The sequence below is a fragment of the Balaenoptera physalus genome (assembly GCF_965194825.1).
Source record: "Balaenoptera physalus genome assembly, chromosome: 15".
In the NCBI taxonomy this organism is placed as follows: Eukaryota; Metazoa; Chordata; class Mammalia; order Artiodactyla; family Balaenopteridae; genus Balaenoptera; species Balaenoptera physalus.
The window spans coordinates 79,096,934-79,111,403 of NC_138894.1; the positions used below are offsets into that span (position 1 = coordinate 79,096,934).

Consider the following 14,470-nt stretch of genomic DNA (forward strand, 5'->3'; position numbering starts at 1 on the left):
TGACATAACCAGAATATATGGGAATATTTTAGGCTTTGGAGCATTTCCTTTTTTCCCTTGTACATCAATAAACTGGCATTCTGGTTTTTAAAAGAAAGACAGTAACGCATATAGCCTTTACTCTTCCTATGCTACACCTATGACAAAAGTCTTATTCTGAAGCGTACTTTTAAAGACTACAGGTTTACAAGTTCTTAACGTGATCCTCCCCCCTCAATCCCACCCCCCAAATCTACAAGAGAGGGCTGAAGCAAAGGTCAAGGGAAAAGACAAACAAGAAAAGTCAGGAGGAAACACTTTTGTAATTGAAGCTTAAAAGAAAACCCACACCATCAACAGGATTAGCTGTCAACAGGAACGTTCCCAGAAGTAACCCATCCTATGATGCGATTTGAGATATCTTAATGAAAATTATAGCACCTCCCTGTCATCAAGAAGCAGCCAGCTTAAGGTAAATTAAATGAAAATTCATCTGACGTTTCAACATGGGCACATGCTATAATGAAGATTACTTGTTTATTTCCATATTATTCTAAAAAAGATTTGAGACAGCTCACAGAATGCATTAGAATTAAAAAGAAAGAAGTCGGTGCTCTGTGATGACCTAGATGGGTAGGACGGAGAGGGGGTGGGAGGGAGGTCCAAGAGGGAGGAGATATATGTATACATATAGCTGATTCACTTCCTTGTACAGCAGAAACTAACGCAACATTGTAAAGCAATTATAATCCAATAAAAAAAACTCTTAAAAAATAATAATACATCAAAAAAAAAATAAATTTTAAAAATCTACTTAGTTTTATTTAAAACAAACAAAAAAAAGAAATGACAAGAATGAGGCAAAGAGAAAACGAGGGAGGAAAATAAAGTCAGAGGTAAATTTACCACACAAACTATGTGCCACAAGGTCCTACACAGTTGCAAGGGAAGGGCTGCACACCTGACTGAGCTACCTTGCAAAGAGAGAAATACCATAGGTTATAAGAGTCACGATGACTATGTAATACAAGCAAACCAGTTGGTCAAAGGAAATGCAGCTTTTCCTGGTACCCAGACTTGGGAAAAAAAAATTACTACACATTTTTACATAGGTTCTAATAATGATAATAATGATTAAAAATGATGATTTTTTTAAGATTCTTTTTACATTTTTTTACATGGGTTCCAATACTGATGATGATGATGATGATGATAAAAATGATAGCAGCTTGAACTATACATTTAAAAATGGTTCAGATGGTAAATTTTATGTTATGTGCATCTTACCACAAAAAAAAGGGGGGGGAGGGGAACAACAGCTGCTCATTTTCACTGCATGTGTCCTGGGCCAGGCATGTTCTAAGCATTTTATATGTTTAAAGTCACAAAATTCTCATAACAACCTTGTGGAGGTAGGTACAATTATTATCCCCATTTTATAGATGAGAAAACTGAAGCACCAAGAGGTTAAATAACACATAACTAGGAAGTAGCAGAGCCAGGATTCAAGCCCAGGAAATCTAACTACAGAGCCCTAACCATTATATCACCCCTCTTCCATAAAGTTGTCTCCCTTCTGGGCAAAAGCATTTGCCATCAGCTAAGAGCAGTATTTGTCCATCAACTCTTAGCTCATTTTGTGTTGTCTTAGTACTCCAGATCACCAGCTAATAGTCATAGTAGTAGCAGTAGTTACAACATCAACAAGAGCACTGAGATAAAGGAGATAATATCCTCACAAGACTTCTACAATAAGAGGTGTACTAAATTTTATAAAACTGTTTGTTTTAATGGCCCTCAATAAAGGTTTATTGCATTACACCAAATAACAATTCTGTAAAAGTAATTCTACCCCAGTCTAAAACAATGCAATCAATATATGTAGCTCTCTGGTATTCTGGCTTGATTCAATCAAAAACTGATTGTTTCTAAAGCAATGGATTAACTGTGTATTATTTAACCAATTCTCTAAGAGTCCTGTTTCTGACTACGAGGTTTCTGATAAGAATTGGGCTGCAAAGTAAGTGAATACATACTTGCTGGAGTAAAGCTGTTCTGTACTGCCAATTACAGGTAAACTATACACTTTCATAGTAAATCAAGTACAGAGTTAGGTTAATATGCTCTTAGGAAAATTAAGGAACCTAACCACAAAAGATATATAAGTATGCAGCCAACCCACCTCTCCACAGGGGTGAGCCAAGAAAATAGTTTCTTATAGGGCCAAAATTTTCCTCTCAAAGTGGTTCTGATTCAGCACCAATGGACAAACGGTTAATTGAGTCCCAAAATTCTATGTAATCACAATGATTTGGACCTGGAAAATTCTCCAAACAAGAGTTTCTCAACTTTTAGCTCAGCCATAAAATTACCTCAATTAAGTACGCATAGACTATCCAATTGAGACATGTACCCCTTAGCTAAACAAAGTTATATAGGCAGCTATACAAAGTTATCAGGTATAAATCAATTAAATATTCAGGGATATCTGTAAATAAATAAATAAGATGTGGGTTTTGGATTAGATATCTCACATCTTTCTTTTTGAAATAACTAGGTAACAGGGTCAGCTGTTTACCAAGGACATCCCTAATTAGTATAAAAACAACTACATCATGAGTATATTACGGCTAGGAAGCAATTAAAAGAGGCCCAAAAGGAAAATGAAAACAATATGAACAAGAGAGCCTTAGGGGAAAAAATCCAATATACAATAAATATCTGATAAGATGATCAACTTTATCAATAGTCAGAGAACTTCAAATTACAGCAAGGCTTTATACCAGTCTCACCCATCAGATAGACCCAAAATAGAAATGACTGATAATATCCAAAGTTGATAAAGTTAGGGGAAAGCAGCAACTATCATACACTCTTGGTGAAAGCATAAAGTGATATAGCCTTTGTAATAACATTTTGAAAGGACATCAATTTTTTAAATATGCATAACCATTAATTCCATAGGTGCGTTCTCAGACACCTGCAAAAACAAGTGCAAACTGGGATGTTTACCAAAACATAGATTGCAACAGCAAAAAACTAGTTTTTAAATGTCTATCAAAAGAGAGATGGTTAAATAAACTATAGAATATACATCTAATGTAATGCTATGCAGCATTTTATGCAAAGATAAAACAGCTCCTTCATGTTCTGACATAGAAAGATTCCCATGATATTAAGTTTTTTAAAGTCTATAACAATTCAAAAAGTATGATCCCGTGGGTAGTGGGGAGGGAAGGAGAGGGATAGCTGCCAACAGGGGTCTGAAATGGTCAGGACTCTTTCAGTTCTGAGAGAGAAACCCAATTCAAACTCACACAAGCAAGTCAGGCAACTGAGTAACTCATTTAACTGGGAAATATAAAGTGGATCTACTTTAAGGTTCAAGTGGATCCAGAGGCTCCAGTGACTCCCCATGCTCACACATGCGAGCATGTGAGAATGTGTATGACTGTGCATTTTTAAGTGTGCCTGTGTGTACGAGAGAGTTGGTCAGCTCTTCTTCAGTCTGTATGTTGGCCTCATTCTTTCCCATGGCACATAGGCTTCCTTCATTTGGCCAGGCACACTCTATGTCAGCTTAGCAACTCCAAAGGAATGAGCCTGTCCCTCATCCAATATCTGTTTTTCAATCTCAAGGAAGGGGTCTGAACCTGCTTTAGTCATATGGCCATCCTGCAGCAGTCACTGTGTCCAGAGGAATGGAGCATTACGACAGACCAAGCCTAGGTCACATGCTCACCCCCTGGCCAAGGGGTAGGATACTGCAACCTGAAAAGGAGGTAAAGGGAATACTAGACAGCCTAAATCTATACAGCCTAAATTACCAGCTATCATATAATTCACTACAGAGACTTTCACCTTTTAACTCCACGTACTCCCATTTCTTGGAATTTATTATTTGAATATAGTCATGTATTATATATGATTTATTTTTTAATTTAAAAAGGAAATAATTATTAGAATGCAGTCAGAAAGAAAGCCTAAGGTCTAAAAAGTTCAGGGTTGATGACTTTAGAGTTAAATTGAGGGGAAAATAAGCCTCATGTATAAATAACGATTGGGGCTTCCTAGCCCTGCACACTTGGCCAACATTTTAACCACCACCCAAAGGTCCTTATCAAACCAAACATTAAAAGACAAACAAAAATATGGAGGAAACAGATTTTAATTAATTAGCAATATGTTGATAAGAGGGAGGGAAAAGAGCTCTAGGGACTATAAAGAGAAATTTTATGAAATCCTCAGAGAGCAAATGGCCTTCAATAGTATCTGAAAGCCCTTTATGCCCCCTCTCACTTTTCTCACCTTATAATCTTAAGAGTATATGTAGAAATATTCTGGATCAGTTTTACTGAAGCCAAAGAATCACTTTCTACCTGTTTCAAACACCTACTCTGAAGATGGTAGCAAACCATCTAAACTAAAACAATTTATAATACCTACCCCTGAAGTAGAGACATCAGTAAAAATGCCTCCTTTAATTATCCCAAGAGCTACCATTCAACACTACAAGTTCTTCTCACAAATAAATTTAATAATAAAATCCTTATTTATACTGACACACAGAAACAATTCTTCTTTACTTCAGTGACTCCAAGTAGGGCCTACCAATTCTAGTATTCATCTCTCTGAATAAAGCCGATTCTGCTATAGTGAGGCAAAGACATTTACTGCTCACTGAATATTCATTTCTTGCCCACATGCCTGGCTCCGTAAGTAGTGCCCTGTGACTTCTTTTGGCCAACGGGCTATAAGAGGAAGTGACATGGGTCACTTCAGGGCCAAAGGCCTAGTAACCAAGGAGGCTCCATGTTCAGATAATGCACCAAACATATGTACTTTATTATTCAACTACAGAACCCTTTTTTTCATATTCCATGGGATGATGCTATAAGCATCATTTCAAATCCTAGAAATCTAACTGAAATTCCATTTCCTCCAGGAAGCCTACCCAGAGCATGCTCCTGGCATCATCAGTAACACACTTACATGTATACTGCAGGTAAAGAACTATGAAAAGCACTGTGGTACTGGCACATAACTAGTACAATAAATGGCCTCTACTTTCTATAATGTACAATGTGGTTGCTGAGAAAGGACATATGTCAAAACAGAAACAAATATAAAAGATAATAAATAAATTTCAAGTGAGTGCTAAAAATTGTAAGTGCTAGAGGAGTTTCCACATATCTCAGTTAGCAACTAAGTAAACTAGTTAGTTATATACTCCCTTATGACATCTTTTATATTATTTTTTAATTCATGTATGATTGAAAGCAAATGAGACTCCCTATAAGGATCATTATCTCCCTGAAGGGCAGAAACCCTAAGGTATAACTACTTCATGGTGTCCCATACTAACCCTTCAAACAACAATTATCCAATAAAACTTCATCTTTTATTGAGAGGAATGTGTTGAAAAATTAAACAGAAATGTAGTATTCCTCAAGACATAAGGAATTTGTGTCTCCAGCATGGCTAAGGAGAGAGCCGAACGAACACAGGCTTTTCTGTTATCCATGGCAAGTGGAGCGCTACATTGGAAAACAAAGAGTCACCAGGTTACCCCAGACTTTTGAACATAGCCCTTAACAGCCAACTTCTTATGCTGTAGGACTACATGCTCTCCAAGCAATATCTGATTTCCAATTCAATTTCCCAAATACCCTGAAGCCAGTAAAGAGGATCCCTAGATATTATGTATGAGTATTCCAGGCACACATACAAAAAAGGCCTATTTCTCTAAGTACATTAATAAGTAGTATCATGATTTAATCAATATGACTTGCCAAACATTTTAATATCTACATGCATAAGACATTGCAGAGGACAGAATATAAACATGATCCCCTTTGCCATTCTCATACCCTAATTTGGCAGATAGGACACATGAAAACAAAAAAATTCCACAGAGTATAAAGGCAGTAAAAAGTGTCAAATTAATAATAAGGAAAATAAATATTAAAAGAGTTCAAAGAAGGAAGGGATTATTTTCTAATTTTATAATCTGAACACTTAACAAGCAAGGTGGAATCTGAGCTGAGCTTTAAAGGATAAATAGAATTTCAAGAGGTATAGACTAGGATAAGGGAGAACATTCCAAGGAAAGGAATTATAAAGGAGTGCAAACAGACAAGCCCAAGGGATGTGTTAGGGACAGTAACTGACAATTTTACTTCAAACAGTTTATTGGGGGAGACTAGTGGGAAATGAGACCAGAAAAGCAAGTTGGTACCAGACACTGGAAAGCTTTAAATGCCAGGCTAAGGAACTTTATCTTGACAATGATGAGGAGCCATTGAAGGGTTTAAACAAAGTAACACAATGAAAATCAAAATTAGGATGATCATTCCAAAACAAAATTTAGGACAGACTGAAGAAGGAACTCACTGGGGACAGTGAGACCTCCCTGGGATACTATGGCAAATATCAGGCCTAAATTAGCAATAGAATGATGACAGTGAGGAGAAAAGGAATAGATCTAAAGAGCTGATAGAACTTGGAAAGTGTTTTCAGCATATGTCAAATCAGACCTTAAGGACTCTAAAAAGCTGAGATTCAGATGCTACAAAGAGGTTAAAGCCACAGGAACTGTGAATTCCAGCCTACCCAGCAGGGTCTCCCAATACTTGAATCGATGCTGGGCTCTTCTATACATATATTCATTTCCATCTCCACACTCATACAAAAGATCCACTCTTTTTCACTGGGATTTGGGGCAACAGAGGTGGGAAATGATATATAAAAGCAGCCAAGTGACGAAGGCCAGGTAATTGTGCAACAAACAGATAGGAGCTCAAACATCTATAAAGGCCAAAGGCATTGCGATCACATCTATTGCAAAATGGAAAAACAGACTGCAAATCCAGTCATACTGCGGGTCTGAGTAATGACATCAGATATATCCATTAAACTTGGCAAGAGAATAAGACTGGATGAATGGAGTTATTGAGGTCCCAGTCCTTAACAAAAGAGATTCTTAACCTCTGGGGAGGTCATGGACCCTTTTGGGACCCTATGAATTTCTCTCCAGAGAAATGCACAGACTCATAGAATTTTGCATGTACATAACTTCAGAATGTTCACAGACACGCCCCGCAAAGCCTATCTAGAGACTCTCAGTCCATGAACTCCAAGGGTTCTTACTTAAAAACCCGTCCTAAGCTTGGTGATTAAGAACTGATTATCTGTTGTAACAAGCATGTTGACTGGAAATGATGTGACTTAATAGGGCACATACAATTATTAGTGTGTTCTATGTAATATTAATTGTATATGTTACACAATGGGTAATCTATGTGGTAAAGAATGGTATGTATGGTGAACTAATTATCTATTATGCAACATTAATAGTTTAATGGACGTGCTTATGTGCATGGGGTAAATAATGTATGATTATACACAGTATGTATTATGTACGATAAAGCACGTATGTGTGATTACATTATGACTGGGTAGATCACCGAATGCACAAAATACATAGCAATGGGATAATTTAGAATATATTCTTAATACTAGCATAGCACATGATAATGTTTCACTGTTCGTGTGTAATTTTTCAAGGAGTAGTTTAAGTAGAATTTCAGCTTTGGGTGCTGGTGCTGGAGCTTCTTTTGAGTCTTAGGAAGAAGTGTTATCCTCCTTTCCTGATTTATAAGACCGGAGTAATAAATATATTACAGAGAAAAAAAAAAAAATCCTTCCTACAAAACAGTGGTAACTATTCTTATCATATACCCCACGGCTAAAAGGGTTTTGAATAAGAAGCCATATATGTACATTTATTTATAATTTATATACATTGCCCACTAGACCAATAAATTATGTGCCTTATAAAGCATACACAAAAATGGATATGTAAAAGAATGACATTTATTATAATAAAATAAACAGTTTTTAAACATTTAATATACCTATTGATGACACAGCTTTATGCTCTCCCTAATAAATATTGTTTTTAATACTACCACCATTTTTGGTGACAGTAATGTGATGAACACTATTATTTTTAAATTTTGCTTTCATATTTTGTAATACAGCAACTTAAAAGTCTGGTTCTAAATTCAGTTCATTTTTATAATAAGTAACTCTTTTATTTGGTTTTAATGGTTATCATAGCCAAAAAACATACTTCACAAAGATGAGTATAACCAAAGGGAAGAACTGCATCACTTGCTGCACTGAATAAAACATGAATTTCAATTTTCAATCCTCTTCACCATTTATGCAAAAGTTTTTGCTAAAATTCAGACAGTGCATTTCCATATTTCCTGATGACAATCAGTTGTTCTTACTAACTCATCAGATAGTATTGCCTTTTTTATATTTTCAGTAGATGGGCCCAAAACCACTAAAACGCCTCTCTTACAAGGTCTTTATACAGGTTAGAAAATTTGGTTTTCAAGTTCAAGTGTACATATACAAACATTCTTAAAGTTTTAACATCATTTTCAGCAATTAAATCCAATAATGATGGAAATAGTCCCAAATATACATTTTCAATAACCTCTCTCCGAAACATTGAATTTTATTTTGTTTTGAAAGGTAATTACTTTTTGAGTCACTGTTAAGAATTTACCATCATCCCAAAGGGACAGATTTAGTGGGTTTATTTTCATAAATATCTGCTAGGTAGTATACTACTCACAGACACTTGTCAGAGGAAAATGTCAGCAAATTTTGGACATTTGTATTTTTGTGAAAGAAAAATTAATAAGTCATCTTTAAATTAGACAATTCTTAAGTCCTTTACCTCAAGATGACCAGTTAACCTGTATGAAATATTTTATAAAAAATCTGCTTGGTGACTCCTTATTGCAATACAATATATGTTTAGTCTACTATTTAAAATAATAAATCTAAAAAAGCAATTACCCAGGCTCCTATAAACTATAAAACATCACAGCAGACTGAAAGTAAGAAACTTTCTAACACACCTCTAATGTTTCTCTGATAATTTTATGTAAACCCTACTGTAGAGACCACTGTTCTAAATGTGCCTGGGCTCCCAAGGGTCAAAGCTCTCCATGAGTCCCTTCCAACCAATTTCCCTGGCATGCTATGGAAGTTCAAAGGAGTTATCTTTAAAGGTACTCTAATTATATTGTATCCATCTCTGAATTACTACCAGTTGGCAAAAGACACAACTGCAGTACATTCTATGACATCAGCTGTCTTCAACACTGTTCCCTCAGTGTAATGTTGGTTAGCAATTCAGTCAAATAATAGACAGGGCTGGAACAAGGTCCAAGACTCTTCATGACATATCCTGCCTTAAATCCTTTTTGGAACATGGCAGGGCATAAATAAATCAGTAAAATAAATCATGAAATATATTGAGAGCCAGGGGCTTTCAACTTGTATGACCAATCTAACTTATAGAGTGACACATATTTACATAAGGATGACATTTTTACACTTGAAAAACAAGTCCACTGCATCATCTTAAGAATTCCAAATGATAACACACTGCTTAAAGAAATAGCTACTGCTTTAAAAAAATTTTTTTTTAATTTTTAAAAGCATAAGACAGTGAAAAAGATTTTGTACTAACTTCCATCAAGAAAAAAAAAAGTATGTTCTCAAATATACATAAAAATGCGTAAGTTCCCAGTGTGGTAAGCCTTACATATGGAATCATTTCAAAAACTATGAAAATATAAGATTTGGGGTGTAAAACCCGCCAAAAAAAGATCCACATAGATTTGGAAAACTGGCACTTCTCATTTTCATCCAGATCTACAAACTTCACCGTTCCTCACCACCTCCCTCCATTAAAATCATTCAATGTCTTACAACTGCACCTAGAACATCTGGTTCCCTCTCCCACTTCAGCTGGTGCCACCCTCCCGCTTGCACTTTCCCCCTTTATGATTCCCAAAATAACCCCAAGCATCTCTGTCCTTTCATCTTTGCTATTTAATCTTCCTGAATATACTGCTCTCCTCCCCCTCACTCACACAGAAATCATCCTCTGCCTTCAATGTTCCTGTCCACCACGAAGTCCACCACGAAACTTGCCCCTATCCCTTTCAAATGAAAATAATTGCTCACTCTCCTGATTCCTCAAAGTACTATTTCAGTACCTCTCTCATAGCACTCATCACATTTAATTAGTAATATAGGTATCTGTGTGTAGTTTTATCACCTCTCTTAGGTCATAATCTCCTTACGGACAGGATCTATATCTTATCATTTAACTTCCCTATCTTTTAACAACACAGCACCTTGAACAAAGTAGGTACTCATATAACTATGTCTTGAATGAATGATTGAGTGGCTACTTAGAAATTCAATTACAGACTTCCTGTACCACCTGGAATGAAGAGGGAGGTAGGAATTAGACTTTGTAGAACAAATATCTTTTCCCTGGTTTCCTCCAAACAAACTCGGCAAAGTAAAGCCAGTATTACACATACAGGTACTTTCAAAAGGCAAGGACATTTCATCCTTCAACTATCTGGTCCAATATGGCATGATATCTGTATATATACAAACATACACTCACAATAGAATATCCTCTACTGTTAAACAACCGAATCTATGCTTGATAATAAAAGCATGTAAATGTTTTAACCATATAAGCAAACTAAAAATGCAAGATGTAATATATTAAAGCTATAAGAATAACACCAACCATTCAAAATACAAGTGGAAACACAGAGAATGACCAAGCAATTTATTCCAAATGAAAAAAATACCCTAAGCTTTAGCTATTTAAATACTAACAAAACATGAGAGGCAGAATTTTATTGCTAAAAATCCAAACCAACCATTCAAAGATAAGCTTACCTAGACAGAAGCACCAAAGAATCAACATTACTAAAGTACAAAGGTGAGATCAGAAACAGCACAAAAATCTTAAAGTGATACTTTCATTAAGTAACTGGTACACTGGCTCCTGGATCATCAGAAAGCAATGGAGATGGCAGCAGTCTCTACTGCACATGTAGACAACAGAAAGGAGTCCAGAAAGTAACAGAGGGCTACAGTGTGGCCAAGTGTGGGGAGCACCTTGGAGAGAAGCCAATTTAGAGGTATGCTCGTGATTTCAGGTCAGAAGACCTGGACTCAAATGTCATCCCTAATACCTACAAGCTGTGCAATCTTATACCAGCCACTTAACTTCCCTGAGCTGCCTTTCCTTGTTTATAAAATGTAACATATAGAGCAAGCACAGTACCTGAGTACACTGTGTCTCGGAGACAGTCCTCAATAAATATTTGCTGACTCTGAATGAGGGCCATACAAGAAAAGCAAACATTTCTCTCCAGGCACTTTTGTACTTTTTGAGACAGCAGCCTTAATTAATTCCTGATTAATACCTTATTACAATATTTGACAATTTTTGGCCAAAAGCCAAAAATACGCCTTTCCTACTAGCTTACACGTTACTCAAAATCTTACTAAAATTCTTAAAATTTTAAATCTCTTTGTAATAACTTTCAAATACAATAAGTAACTCTCATAAAGAAGACTGGGAGCCAAATACCTGGGTTCTTGCCCAAGTAAAGACACTAACTATGTGGCCCATGAAAATTACTATATTTGTCTGGCCTTAGTCTTCTCATCTATAATATTAACAAGGTTGTTCCAAATTACCATTAAGGGCCCTTTGCTCTAAACGTTGTGGTTCATGCCATCTCGAGGATTTTCTAATCTAATTAGGAAAGCCAATTCAACATACACTAAAAAGAGAAACTCTTTCAAAAAAAAAAAAAGAAGAAGAAGAAGGAAAGGAAGAAATTTATTATACAGAACAAACTGATCCTTAAAAAGCTAAAAATAGAACTACCATATGACCCAGCAATCCCACTCCTGGGCATATACCCAGAGAAAACCATAATTCAAAAAGATACATGCACCCCAATGTTCACTGCAGCACTATATACATTAGCCAGGACATGGAAGCAACCTAAATGTCCATCAACAGAGGAATGAATAAAGAAGATGTGGTACATATATACAATGGAATATTACTCAGCCATAAAAAGGAACGAAATTGTGTCATTTGCAGAGACGTGCGTGGACCTAGAGACTGTCATAGAGTGCAGTAAGTCAGAAAGAGAAAAATAAATATCATATATTAATGCATATATGTGGAATCTAGAAAAATGGTATAGATGACCTTATTTGCAAAGCAGAAATAGAGACACAGATGTAAAGAATAAATGTATGGATACCAAGGAGGAAGGGGTGGGGTGGTGAACTGGGAGACTGGGATTGACATATATACAGTACTATGTATAAAATAGACAAGTAATGAGAACCTACTGTATAGCACATGGAACTCTACTCAGTGTTCTGTGGTGACCTAAATGGGAAGGAACTACAAAAAAGAGGGGATATATGTATACGTATGGCTGATTCACTTCGTTGTACAGCAGAAACTGACACAGCAGTGTAAAGCAACTATACTCCAATACAAAAAATTTTTTTAATTTAAATGAAAAAAAAAAAGAACAAACTGGGTAATCGATGCTAAAGGAGTGTGATAAAAATCAAGCTTTCTAGAGAACATACCAGCTCTGACTGTTTTTGAAGGTTAAGTGATAAAGGAAAAAGGAATACAATTTAAATAAAGAAACGAAACATGTAAAATCAAAGAAGCAAGATATCTACAAGTGATTATAATACTTTCTTCACTTGTGTAGCACTTTACAGTTTACAAAGCATTTCTGCATATGCCATCTGCAGCAAATTTTCTGGAATGAGAAATACAAGAACAGTTTAAATGATTTACATTTGATAAATTTTTCCACAGAGAGTCTCCACTAAAAACAATAACATCAAAAAATATTTCAGCAAAGAATTTTTTCAACATTTATATGTAGGATGAATTAGAGAGGCAAATGCATGCAGGCAAACAGCTATAAACCTACAAATCATAGAATTTCAGCACAAGAAGAAATGTGAATTCAGACCAATATGCTCATCTGATGATAAAGAAACTCAGGCCCACAGAGTTCATGTGATGCTAGTTACTCCATGTGCAAAATGACAGGGGGACCAGACTGTAGAGGCAGAAATAAAGGGGGAAATCCAAGAAATTGCAAAGAAAAGAATCAGATAATCTGATGATGGATTAGGCAGTGATGTGTTTAGATTATGGAAATGTAGAAAACATTATTAAAGTCTTAACTACCTGCCCATCATTATGCTAGACATATCTTATTATTTAATATAATACGTTAATTTAAAGGTCACAACAATATGAGTTTAAGTACATTATTCCAATTTTAAGCACGAAAACCTGAGGTTTACTGTGGTTAAATAACTAGCCCAAGGTTACATCTACTAAGTAAAAGAGCCAGGGCACCATTCCTGTGTCTGAAGTCAAACATCCATTCTCAAAAGAAGCTTAAAAACTGCCTCAAAATTACAGGCAAAAATGAAGTATCACTCTGGAAGCATTGGATAAACCAGTGTTATTAGACTTCTGGCCCTGTTAATAGGTGTATTTCACTTCTGTGCTTGCACCTATTGTTATGGATCTCATCTGTCTGTTCCCAGTGGTCAGGTCCAGGACTTCTCAGTAAAGCCCAACTTCCCACCGTCCACATTGAAACATACACATGGGGAGAGATTAGATCAAAATATATCTAAGATGAGGGTGACTAGACTGATTAATGTGAAGTCTTCTACAACTCCTCCAGTGACTATAGCTTCTGTTTTGGCATAAGCTATTTATCTTCAAAATATGATAACTATACTAAGCTTTTCTAAAAGCCTGTCATTTCAAGAAGCCTCAAAAATACTGTGTTGCAGATGGGGGAATGGGGGAGGAAGCATGGATTCAACAACCAACTCTACTTGCATTTCTAGAACTGGACTTAAATGTTGGTGTCAGTGTTTTGTAATAATTCTTCTTATTCAACCATGTATCTTGCAGAAATATAAAACAATAATTTATGTTAATCCAAATACTGTGCACCCACAAAACATCATCTGGAATTCAACTAAAGGAAAAAACCTGCACCTCCTCCTTAAACTAAGCAACCAAGAATGGTACACAGTTGCCACTAGGCCATTTTATGACCTCTGACCCCGTATGTTGAGAGAGAGGCACAAAGTCTAAGTAAAACACAAAGAAGAGAGAAAGAAAGGCTTGAAATGACTAGACCTCACCTCCAATGGTAAGAAAAAAGGTTAGAGACCATAAGGTCCATCCTTAGTGACCAATAACCAAGAGCTAAGCTACTGGTTAACCTGGGAGAGAAGCAATGAAGAAGTCCTTTTCTACAGTCTAGTCTGTCCAACTCATAGGAAAGTTGTACAAGTTGGGGAGAAATTTGTATGGTTCTGCAGCCCAAGACTGGATATAGCGCTCTGTCATTCAACTCCTGAAACACATGCACTTCATCCAATCCCACACTCTTCTGCACCCGGTATCTGGAAGTAATGTAAAAAGGAGCCCACCACATGTTTTTGGACCTATGCTAGGAAAGCAGCTGATGGCCCTCTGAGAATTCCTGTGATTATCATAGGC

General features: G+C 36.1%; 1 protein-coding gene across 11 annotated transcripts in view; it reads right to left on the reverse strand.

The window, feature by feature from the left end:
- NCOA1 (nuclear receptor coactivator 1) overlaps positions 1–14,470 on the reverse strand; it is a 261,261-nt gene that overhangs the window by 243,417 nt on the left and 3,374 nt on the right. The gene's annotated exons all lie outside the window — the stretch shown is intronic.